This window comes from Arachis hypogaea, chromosome 18 (genome assembly GCF_003086295.3).
Source record: "Arachis hypogaea cultivar Tifrunner chromosome 18, arahy.Tifrunner.gnm2.J5K5, whole genome shotgun sequence".
Lineage (NCBI taxonomy): Eukaryota > Viridiplantae > Streptophyta > Magnoliopsida > Fabales > Fabaceae > Arachis > Arachis hypogaea.
The window spans coordinates 131,153,073-131,164,468 of NC_092053.1; positions in this window are offsets into that span (position 1 = coordinate 131,153,073).

An 11,396-nucleotide genomic window follows, 5' to 3' on the forward strand; every position below is an offset into this window, starting at 1 on the left:
TAGTATTTAATGAATAATGCATAATTATACTAATTTAAGAAAATATCTTTATTATAATTATATAAAATCAATATTTAATGCATTATTAAACTAATTATTACTCGAAAATATTTTTAATCATTTTAATTATATTGATTTTAATTATATTGATACAATTCTAATTCTTATTCATTATCCAATAATTTTATTAATGACAAGTTGTTACCTTAATGGTGATCCATTTATGTTAATAATAATAATAATAATAATAATAATAATAATAATAATAATCTATTCTATCTATCTATTCTATTATATAAAAATCGAGTTTTTGCACTTAACTAGTGTATAAACCCGTGTTTAGTACCAAAAAATTTATAAAAGTAAAAAAAAATATATATGTTTAGATATTTAAAAAAAACACAAAAAATAATTATTATGTTAAGAAATTTATAAAATTATTATCAAAATCAAAGTTTAACTTAAAAATAGTGAGTAATAATTATTCTACACTTTTTTTTAAGTAAAATAATTATACATTGATACAGAATTTAAAATAAAATTAAAATATTTATATTAGAATCCTATTTTTTCAAAGACTTTTCTATAAACAATATTGATGGTTGAATTTGCAGACATTCCTACGTGATTCATAAGTAAAAGTTTTAAACCGCTCTTACTCTTAACTCTTGAAAGTGCCACATATAGTTGGCCATGTGTAAAAATTGGTTTGGGCAAGTACAATCCAACATGAGATAAAGTTTGTCCCTGAGACTTATTAATTGTCATGGCAAACGATACTATTATGGGAAACTGTCTTCGTTGGAATCTAACTGGGACGATTTCATTTGTTGGTACCATATTCATTCTTGGAATCAAAGCAATATGAGCAACATTGTTACCCGTTAAGACTTCACATTCTATGACATGATTTCCAAATTTCCTAACTTGTAGCCTTGTACCATTACAAAAACCAATGGATTGGTCAATATTCCTCAGTAACATCACCGAAACACCAATCTTGAGTATTAATTTATGTGGAGGCAAACCAGAGCAATTTGTGCTATTTAGTAATTCAAGACCATAGAGATCTAGTTGACTCTCCATATTTCCTTCATCCATACAAATCGAATCCGAACTAAGATATAATTTTTTTTCTCCAGGAATGATAGCCATCAGATGGTTGTTGACCTCTTCAACGATGTCCAACGTGGGAGCCAGTATAGTTCTTGCTTTGAAAAAATCCTTGAAGGACATGTTATCCAAAATATTTGGATAAGAAAAATGAACCAACTCATCAAATGCCTGGTCTGAAGAAGGAATAACAATATCTCCTGGAAGACATATCTCAAATTCACCATCCATATTGTCACATATTAGACTATTACAAACTTTCAATAAGCACTCACCAAATTGCTTTGTCTCATCTTGATCTGAAGCAGTCGTCCCTACAGAGAGTCTCATATTTTTTATTAGTTTGAGCACCTGACAAAACTTTCAAAGGTAAGACTAATTTGTCTCGATCTTCGTGAAATGATAGAAAGAATTTGTCTAAAGTCTCCACCTAGTACAACCACTTTTCCTCCAAAGGGCAAATCTTTGTTATATATTAAAGAAAATCTCATGATATCACCTAAGCATTTATCAAGCGCTTCATAGCAGTACCTACTAACCATTGGAGCCTCATCCTAAATTATAAGTTTGGCTTTCAATAGTAGCATTGCTTGAGGGGAACCAGGTTTGATGTTACATACAGAATCCTTAGTTATATTCAGCGGTATTTTGAACCTTGAGTGTGCCGTTCTTTCATTGGAAAGAAGTAAAGATGTAATACCACTTGAAGCAATGTTTAACACAATATCACCCCTTGACCGAATCTCAACAGACACAAGGTTCCAGAGAAATATTTTTCCAATACCCTCATGATCACCATACACAAAGAAAAAACCCCTTCATCACAATACACAACTGTAACAATTTTATCGAATGCATATTTCTGCTCAGGTGTTGTGATGGCTAACATGTCTGAGGCATTTTTCTTTAAATCATCCCTGTTAAGTTTAGCTCTTCCCTGATAACCCTTTCGGTTAACAAAGAACTATCAACTTCAGTTGCTAAAGGCATAGGAGGATAGTCTTTCAAGGTTTTACCATAGGAATGTAAGATCTTGTCTATATCCATTAAGCACAACTGATTAATTCATCATCTGACATGGTTAACTCTGCATATTATACGATACTGTAAAAATTCAACCAAACTAAAAATGATCAATAATGAAGAACTTTTATAATTGCAATTATAAAAACTTACCCCTCATGTTCATCACGGTTCTCTGTCGATACAAAATATCATCTGAGAGTTCATGCCAACATCTATCCCAGACATGTTCTGGTCTTGAGATATTGTTGGATGTTAATAGAATGACAAATAACCTTTTAACATATGATCTTGAGGCCTACGAACTTGCTTCCTTAATTGCATCCATAAATTCTCTGTCATCTTGCAAGAGTCCAAGGACGAAGCATGCATCTCTATACGTAGCATAAATTGTTCTTCCTACTATTCTTATATCTCAAAAATTCATACATCCTCTTTAAGTATTCAAGAGAAGTCGTTAGTAATATTCTTCGGTATTTGCTGCAAAAAACTTGGTTAAAATCCCATTTTTAAATTGCTAAATGGATTAGGCTATGCGATTTCAATTATTATGTAGCTACACATTCGCATAAGATTAATTTTTCTAAAAAATATAGAACAATTCTAAAATTGTATAATCTACAGATTATAACTGCTGAAAGTTATTTGAACATTTATTTTCTAGTGTAGATAAATCAAATAAAATGGACGTGGGGTACATGCTGTTAAGATTTTAAATTTAAATCGTCAAATAAATAAGATCAAAATTGAATATAAACTCGTCATTACCTGCAGGTACATGAGTCAACCTTCCAATTGCGAAGCCTTGCTTTCAAGGAAATCACTTTAAAGCATCGTCCTTCCAAACAAACTTGGTTAGAAACTCATCATAACTCAGACTTTGAGCATAGGGATATGACATGTTCGCCGCCATCCATCCCAAAAACATGGACTTGAGATATTGCTCTTTCGACAATATCATTTACATTAGAAGTTTCACTATAAACCACAGGTTGCTCATCCTCCAAATGGAATGGAAGTCTAATCACAAATGGTTTTTTCTCTTGGATTTCATATCCAAATAAACCAGACTGCCTCACATGCCGAAATGTACCTACAATCATAGTAATTCCTAATTTCGTCAACAACTTGTGTGGCTTCTGACGGATCACCAGTGCTGTATATGGTAGTTGTTACACAGTCATTACCCTTGTGTACATACTTAAACAAATACTTAATAGAACTTGTTTGGCATGTGTATTCCACATTTATGTGGCACCCAAACTTGAGCAACAATTCTGGATTATAAGGAACAATGAACTTATTGTCTAGTACACATTTTCTTTTCTTCACTGTTTGATCGTTATTAGTATGCCTATATTTGGAAAATCCAGCTTCATCAATGAGTGTTCGCTGTCTAAACTCTTTAGGTTAAACTTTGAACATGATCCATTCTTCATGCAAGGTGAATTCTTATTGAAAAACTGGCGTTAGCATTAGTATTCTCGGCAAGAAGGCTCCGACCTTATTTCTAGAGCCATGTCATTCATGTTCGAACCGACCGCCCATTATGCTAAATGCTACACAAACCAGAAATTGCAGGCCGACTTGTTAAATGGTCGATCGAATTGTCTGAGTTTGACATCAAATACCAAGCAAGAGGTTCGATCAAGTCGCAATTCCTTGCCGACTTCATAGCAGAATTGACGATCCCAACTGAGGACGACCATACGGTAGAATGGACATTATATGTCGATGGTTCATCAAACACTCAAGGGTGTGGCACAGGAATTCGGCTTGAGGGCGATGATGGTTTCATTCTGGAACATTCCCTTCACCTATCCTTCAAAGCCAGCAATAACCAATCAGAATATGAAGCCCTCGTCACAGGAATCCGACTTTGTTTATATCTTCATATTTCAGCCATAAAGGTATAATGCGATTCATTATTGGTTGTACAGCAGGTAAACGACCTTTTCCAGGTAAAAGATCCTCTGCTTTCCAAGTACTTATTGTTGGTAAAGCAATTAAGTTCAAAATTTATAAAATTCGAAATACAACATAGTAGATAGTTGTATTCACAATAATTCATTATATAATTCTCACACATCCTAATAATGATTCGTTGATTATATAGTTCTTTATCTTCTGCTTTAATTAGTGAATAATAATAATAATAATAATAATAATAATAATAATAATAATAATAATAATAATAATAATAATAATAATAATAATAATAATATTGTATGAACACAAGATTAATTAGTTAATAAATTGAATTTTAATTATTATGTTTTATTTTCTACTCATATTTTTATTCATTAGTTATTTTACTTTTTATATTTATAGTAAATATTGAATGTAAAAAAGAAAAAAATAATATTGATTGTTATCTATTTTGTTTATTTAGATTTATAATTAAATTTGATATAATTGTAGCAAGTATCTATAATTAATAGTAACATGATACTATAACTTTAAGATGTATAATATAATAAAAAAGAACGTAGCAATTTATATTTGCTTCCTATATAGCAATAATATTATATATATTTATATATCTCTTTTTTTAGCTCTTTTCTAAAAATATTGGCGCATAATTAATGTAGATATATAACATATATACTGAATAATTATCTCCATTGAATTAATCATAAAGGTTAATAAAAGATAATAACATAATTTTTACTTAGTTGTAGCAAGTATTTCCATTAAAAATTAAAATTGCTCTATTAAAAAAAATTATACACAGTTTGCGTATAAATGGGGTTGGGATTGAAAACTATATATCGATATCAAACATAAAAGCTTATTGCATCCATTATGGAATAATATATATATAAAAGAAAATAATTATAACAAAAAAATATTTAATATATGTGATTTAAATATTTTTATGTATAATTAATATATATGTATATATAAATAAGAAAATATTTAAAATTATTTAACAAAATTAATACATACGTACACATAAAAAAAGAAATTACTGTAATTTATGAAGATTACACATGAATTTTTTTTTTCAAATGAATTTATTTTAATTATATTACAATTAGCTCATGAATAATGTATAATTATATTATTTTAAGAAAATATCTTTATTATAATTATATCAAATCAATATTCAATACATTATTAAACTAATTATCAATCATCGATATTTTTATTCATTCTAATTATATTAATTGATATAGTTCTAATTTTCATTCATGTACAATAATTTTATTAGTAGATAGTTGTATCCACAATAATTCATGCTATAATTCTCACTCATTCTAATAATGGTTCGTTAATTATATAGTTCTTTATCTTCTGCTTTAATTAGTGGATAATAATAACAACAACAACAACAACAACAACAACAACAACAACAACAACAACAACAACAACAACAACAACAACAACAACAATATTGTATAGACACAAGATTGATTAGTTAACAAATTAAATTTAATTATTATATTTTATTTTTTACAAATATTTTTATTCATTAGTTATTTTATTTTTTATATTTATAGTAAATATTGAATATAAAAAAGAAAAAAATAATATTGATTGTTATCTATTTTATTTATTTAGAGTCATAATTAAATTTGATATAATTATAGCAAGTATCTATAATTAATAATAACATGATACTATAACTTTAAGTTGTATAATATAATAAAAAGGAACGTAGCAATTTATATATGCTTTCTATAGAGCAACAATATTATATATATTTATATATCTCTTCTTTTAGTTCTTTTCTAAAAATTTTGGCACATAATTAATGTAAATAACATATATATTGAGCAAGTATCTTCATTTAATTAATCATAAAGGTTAATAAAAGATAATGGCATAATTTTTACCTAATTGTAGCAAGTATCTCCATTAAAAATATTGGCTAATTATTACCTTAGTGTGTGTGTGTGTGTGATATGGCCGTTACAAATCCGATGTCATAACTCGGCATTATATACAATAACTCGGCACTTTACGTTATAATTTATGTTATAACTCGGCGTTATACGTTACAATCAGACTCAACGGACTACATCCTGGAATAAAAACGTCCGACCAGGCATTATCACTAATTAAAACCTAATAACTGCTCTTCAATTCAGATGATCAATAGAATATAATCGACCATCTTCACCTCACCTATAAAGGTATGATATTTTATCCTCAAATGAGGCACTAAATTCTCAGTACTAACTTAAGCATCGGAGTGCCTTTTGCAGGTACACTCCCCCTTTATTCATACTCTCCGTGACGTGATATCTCTATGGACGAAGAGCTCGGATCATCCCAGCTTATAGCTCGGGATTGAAGGCTAAAGCTCGGCGTCAGCTCCCCTAGCCGAGGTCATGTCCAGGTAATTACACAAGAACAATTGGCGCCCACCGTGGGCCTCGAAATAAATACCCTTCTTTCTATAGGCCCCATTTCCTTCCAATGTCTTCAAACTTACCTGCACCTTTATAAACAAAGGTCATATAGTAAATCATTAAGGCGCGAAAAAGGCCGATCTATATCTATTTTCCAATCTATATCAGTCATCTCTATTTTTCGATTTATATCAATCATCTCTATTTTCCGATTTATACCTGTTATCCCTATTTGCCAATCTATATCTGTTATATCTATTTGCCGATCTATATCTGTTTTTCTGATCTATATCTGTCATCTCTATTTGCTAATTTATATCAGTCATCTCTATTTGCCGATCTATATCTATTTTTCTGATCTATTCTATTTTACGATTTATATCTGTTATCTCTATTTGTCAATTTATATCTGTTATATCTATTGGCCGATTTATATCAATCATCTCTATTTGCCGATTTATATAAAAAATCTCTATTTGCCGATCTATATCTATTATATCAATCATCTCTATTTTTTGATCTATATCAATCATCTATATTTTCCGATTTATATCAATCATCTCTATTTTTCGATTTATATCAATCATCTCTATTTTTCGATTTATCTCTGTCATCTCTATTTGCCGATCTATATCTGTTATATCAATCATCTCTATTTGCCGATCAGTCATCTCTATTTTCTGATTTATATCAATCATCTCTATTTTCCGATTTATATATGTTATCCCTATTTGCCAATCTCTATCTGTTATATCTATTTGCCGATCTATATATGTTTTTCTGATGTATATCTGTCATCTCTATTTGCTAATTTATATCAGTCATCTCTATTTGACAATCTATATCTATTTTCTGATCTATATCTGTCATCTCTATTTGCTAATTTATATCAGTCATCTCTATTTGCCGATCTACATCTGTTTTTCTGATCTATATATGTCATCTCTATTTTCTAATTTATATTTGTTATCTCTATTTGCCAATTTAAATTTGTTATATCTATTGGCCAATTTATATCAATCATCTCTATTTGCCGATTTATATCAAAAATCTCTATTTGCCGATCTATAACAGTCATCTTTATTATCCGATTTATTTCAATCATCTCTATTTTCTGATTTATATAAATCATCTCTATTTTTCGATCTATATGTCATCTGTATTTGCCGATCTATATCAGTCATCTCTAGTTGCCGATCTATATCTGTCATCTATATTTTTTGATTTATATTTGTCATATCTATTTGCCGATCTATATCTGTTTTTCTGATTTATACCTGTTATCCCTATTTGCCAATCTATATCTGTTATATCTATTTGCCTATCTATATTTATTTTTTTGATCTATATCTGTCATCTCTATTTGCTAATTTATATTAGTCATATCTATTGCCGATCTATATCTATTTTTCTGATCTATATCTGTCATATCTATTTTCTAATTTATATCTGTTATCTCTATTTGCCAATTTATAGCTATTATATCTATTGGCCGATTTATATCAATCATCTCTATTTACCGATTTATATCAAAAATCTCTATTTGCCGATCTATAACAGTCATCTCTATTTTCTAATTTATATCAATCATCTCTATTTTTCAATTTATATATGTTATCCCTATTTGCCAATCTATATCTGTTATATCTATTTGCCGATCTATATCTATTTTTCTGATCTATATCTGTCATCTCTATTTGCTAATTTATATCAGTCATCTTTATTTGCCGATCGATCTATATCTGTTTTTCTTACCTATATCTGTCATCTCTATTTTTCGATTTATATCTGTTATCTCTATTTGCAGATTTATATCAATAATCTCTATTTGCCGATCTATATCAGTCATATCTATTTGCCGATCTATATCTGTTTTTCTGATCTATATCTGTCATCTCTATTTTCCGATTTATATCTGTTATCTCTATTCGTCAATTTATATGTTATATCTATTGTCCGATTTATATCAATCATCTCTATTTGCTGATTTATATAAAAAAATTTCTATTTGCCGATCTATAACAGTCATCTCTATTATCCGATTTATATCAATTATCTCTATTTTTTGATTTATATCAATCATCTCTATTTTCTGATCATCTCTATTTTTCGATTTATATCTGTCATCTGTATTTGTCGATCTATATCAGTCATCTCTATTTGCCGATCTATATCTGTTTTTCTGATCTATATCTGTCATCTATATTTTTCGATTTATATATGTCATCTCTATTTGCCGATTTATATCTGTTATCCCTATTTTCCAATCTATATGTGTTATATCTATTTGCCGATTTATATCTGTTTTTCTGATCTATTTCTGTCATCTCTATTTTCGACCTATATCTGTTATCTCTATTTGTCGATCTACATCTGTTATCTCTATTTGCCGATCTATATATGTTATATCTATTGGCTGATCTATATCTGTCATTTCTATTTTCCGATTTATATCTATTATCCATATTTGCCAATCTATATCTGTTATCTCTATTATCAAAACTATATCTATTATCTCTGTTTTCAGATTTATATCAATCATTATCCGAGCTATATCAATCATTATCAATCATTGTCAAATCTATCATCGGATCTATATCAACTATCTTCTAAACTATGACTATAAACAATCTTCAATCAATTATCCATTTGCGATAATTATTCAATTCAAAGTCGCATCGTTTACACATGCGCATTCAAACACAATCTTCAATCAATTATCCATTCGCAATAATTCTTCAATTCAAAGTCGCATTGTTTACACATGCACAATCAAACACAATTTTCAATCAAATCACCAAACAAAGGTGAACTAATGCTCATTCGCGATAATTCTTCAATTCAAAGTCACATCGTTTACACATGCACAATCAAACTCAATCTTCAATCAAATCACTAAACAAAGGTGAACTAACACAATATTCTCGCCCAACCAATTCATTTTTATCAAAATCGTCTCAGCAACTATTCAAATTAACTATTCAGTTCCATGAAAAATCTTAACCGTTGCATCTATTAAATCAACGATTCAAAATTACATCGAAAAAAACCAAAGGCACAATCAGTGACAAATACTACTACACTTTCCAATACACGTTAACTTTAAATAACATCTGAAATTCAAAATGTTTTATTCCTTGTTTTAATAAAGCATCTTGAAATGGGGGCTCCAAGGCTAATCCAATGGCCGAGTTATGAACTCGCTCAATGGCCGACTTATGATTCATTAAAAGCTCAACCTCCTTTATTAAAACGTATTCCCATGCTAAGCTTGGGGGCTATGATATGGCTGTTACAAATCCGATATCATAACTCGGGATTATATATAATAACTCGGCACTTTACGTTATAACTCGGCGTTATACGTTACAATCAGACTCAACGAACTACATCCTGGAATAAAAACGTCCGACTAGGTATTATCACTCATTAAAACCTAATAAATGCTCTTCAATTCAGATGATTAATAGAATGTAACCGACCATCTTCACCTCACCTATAAAGGTATGATATTTTATCCTCAAATGAGGCACTGAATTCTCAGTACTAACTTAAGCATCAGAGTGCCTGTTGCAGGTACACTCCCCCTTTGTTCATACTCTTCATGACGTGATATCTCTCTGGACGAAGAGCTCGGATCATCCCAGCTTATAGCTCGGGATTGAAGGCTAAAGCTCGACGTCGGCTCCCCTAGCCGAGGCCATGTCCAGGTAATCACATAAGAACAATATATATATATATATATATATATATATATATATATATATATATATATATATATATATATATATATATATATATATATATATATATATATATATATGAGTAATAGTGAATTATAACAATTATTTATCATCTAAAAAATTTGTACCTCAAACATAGTTCTTTTTCTGTTTATTATTTTTTATATCTAATGACCTACAATTCTATCAACAGTATTATCTATGGTAGATTATGTAATAAAAAGGTTTGGAAAATAAAGGCAAGAGTAACGAGTAAAGATGGTCTGCGAGTGTTGTTGCAAGATCACGAACACTTGGAAGATAACTGCACGATGATTGTGGTATATAGAGAATTTTGGAGAGCTTATAATGAAAAGGTAATAACGAAATCTCTTAATTAAATTTATTAATTTATTAAAATTTATTACTATCAATTTAAAAAATTGACAAATTCTAGGTGCTAATGGGTAATGCATTCTTATTGTACATTTATAGCTTGAGAATATTAGAATTATCATAAAAATTTGTATTATTTTATTCTCTTGATAAACAATTTTATCATTACATTAATCATATAATTTTGTATACTAATATTGATATAGTATTGTTTCAAGTATATATTTTGCAGGCATCAAAGGATAGTGTTGAGTTGTTATTTAGTGGGTTTAAATTATTTATTGTTTATTGGAGAACTTTCTGCATTAGAATTCTCTAGTAATTTGTTGTTCATTTTCAGCTGATTTTGATATGTTCTTACACATATAATAATTTGTTAGTGGATTTAGGTATTACTAGATTATTTATGGTACATTTAGTATATATGTCTTATTTATTGAAAAAAGTAGATTACTAAAACCAGTTAATAACTATTTTAGAGTTATAGAGAAGTTGGCAGTGTTACTATCGCCAATACTGTTTGCCTAAGAGCGCCGAATTCTAAATTCTAAGGTCTTTAAATCCAAGATCTCCTTCTCTTCTTGGGTGAGTCATAATGTCTCAGTTAATCCAAACCATCTGTTTTTCAGAGCTTTTTTGTCCCACCAAAATTGAGAGAGTATAGAGTAGATTTCCCAAATTAAACCATCAGGCAATCTAAAGCAAAATAATGTATAGATAGGCATAGCTTTATCTACAGCCGTAAGTAATACCTCTCAACCTCCCGAAAATAAGAGACTGTGTT